This window comes from Ictidomys tridecemlineatus, chromosome 2 (genome assembly GCF_052094955.1).
Source record: "Ictidomys tridecemlineatus isolate mIctTri1 chromosome 2, mIctTri1.hap1, whole genome shotgun sequence".
Lineage (NCBI taxonomy): Eukaryota > Metazoa > Chordata > Mammalia > Rodentia > Sciuridae > Ictidomys > Ictidomys tridecemlineatus.
Window position 1 is genome coordinate 78,734,661 of NC_135478.1, and position 2,249 is coordinate 78,736,909.

Genomic DNA, 2,249 nt, shown 5'->3' on the forward strand with positions numbered 1-2,249 from the left:
TACGAGAATTTTCTGATAGATCAGTGGAACACATTTTATATTGTGAGTTAGCAGACCCTATGAGGGAATACAGTTTTGTGTGCCCTTCTGAAGAAAAACTCCATGTATCCAAACTTGACAAATCTGGTGTGGATTTCCCTCAAGTAAATTTCAGAATCTGTGGAGACCATCCCACACTAGTTTTCTATAGGATGGCCCTTTGTAAGAACTCTTTGTGGGGTTTACTGTTATGTATGTGATGTCATTATTTGCTGTCAGAATTCCCCCCATGAAATGCCTTCTATGAACCTGTACATTTGAATAAAATTTGTGTGTATTTGAAAAAAAAAAGAAAATACTGGAGAAACCCTAGTGTTTAAAACACTAGGAATGGAAGGAAATTATTACAATACTGTAAAGGCTATATATGACAAATTCAAGGCCTACATCATACTTATGGATAAAAACTGAAGACATTTCCTCTAAAATCAATAACAAGACCGAGTATCCACTTTCATCATTACTATACACTATAGTCCTTGAAACTATCACCAGAATAATCCAGCAAAAGAAAGAAATTAAAGGGATACAAATAGGAAAACAAGTCAAGTTATCTCTGTTTGCTGTTGACACGATCCTATATTTAGAAGTACCAAAAAACTCCACCAGAAAACTTCTAAAGTTGATAAACAAATTCAACAAAGTAGCAGGATAAAAGGTCAGCTTACATAAATTAATTGCTTTCCTCTTCTCCAGTAATGCATCTGCAGAGAGAGAAATCAGGAAAAGTATCTCATTCACAATAGCCGCACAAATATTTGAGAATAGAAACTGGGGTGGTGGAGCACTAAACTAGCATGCATGAGGCACTGGGTTCGATCCTCAGCACCAAATACAAATACATAAAATGTATTCATTTACAACAAAAACTATTTTAAAAATACTTGGGAATAAATCTTATTCCAGCTAGCCAACCAACTTATACTGCAGACCTGCCAATTTACATATATCTCTGATGCCCAGGTACAGGCAGTGTCAGAGAATAGATAATTTGGTAAGACATTGACATCAAACTTCACATACTACAAAGATAACACTCAATATTAGCTTGACAATTTGCAAGAATTTTTTGTCTTACATTCATGCAAATTTGTAAATTATATCATGAAAATATACATTAAAGCACTTTATTTTTAATCTATATACTTGAAAGCAACTACAATCACTCCTTGAAGGCCATACAAGCTCAGTAGCTGAAAACCAGTTAGACCCCAGTGTGTTTGGAACCCTGAGATTGGTGGGGGAGGGATGGGCAGCCTGTTCCGGGCATGTCTGCAACGAGCGCCATCTGGAGGAAACCAGCCGCCACAGCGCTTTCAGTAGCTAGGAGCAGCAAGGCTGAGATGCCTAGGGCCAGCAGGCAATCCAGCAACACTGTTGCCTCCCACTGACCCTTTCTCAGCTGCACAAGGGCTGCAGGGGAGGCTTGGGCAACCTCCGTGAGAGTAAGAAAAATGCAAGTGCAGTTCTCTGCGTGGCTTTTGAGCTAATCATTAAAGAAATTTTGAGTTTTTCTAAGACAGATGGGATCCTACTAAAGAACTTATTCTGATACCTGTTGTTGAACTAGGAAATCTGGACTGGGAATTAGCTGTGTTAGGTGATCCTTGTCAAGGATAGGAATTGTTTTTGATGTTGTTGTTGTTATTTTAGGCTCTTTGATCTCAACCTTGTTCTGAACAGATGTTCTAAAATTAATAAACATACACTTTATTCCTGGATCTACCTGTTTAGCAATAATGGGAGATCAGAAGATCAGATGCCACCCATTTTTTCTCTGATGTTGACCCCCACAGTCTTCCTCCTGGTTCTAAATTTTGTTTGACAGCAGAAGATTTTCAGGAGATTTGTTCATACTGCGGTAGGTGGCACTATATTGCCACCTGTTTCTGTATAGGCACAGCTCACAATGTAATTGACTATATTGATACAATATGAAACACATTCAAGCCAGGTGAATTTTGATAAATCTTGGTTCTCTGCTGTACCACTTTGAAAATTTGGCAAAGAATTTTTCATAGAATTGAGCTATGAGGATATAAACAATGTTGTTCTGCAAAATAGATTCCAGGTACAGGTGGACAAAGAATTCGTATTGTCAACATAGACTGTGAAGGATTTCTCTATGATGAAATACTATTATGAATTTGTCTTATTTGTAGTTCATAAGCCACAATAATGGTTTTAGGTTATATCACTCAGAAAAGTTT

The 2,249-nt window shown here is 37.4% G+C and overlaps 1 pseudogene; it reads left to right on the plus strand.

Annotated features, from left to right (window-relative positions):
* The first annotated feature begins 1,287 nt into the window (after positions 1-1,287).
* LOC144368259 (carnosine N-methyltransferase-like) lies at positions 1,288-2,218 on the plus strand (annotated as a pseudogene).
* Positions 2,219-2,249: the final 31 nt, after the last annotated feature.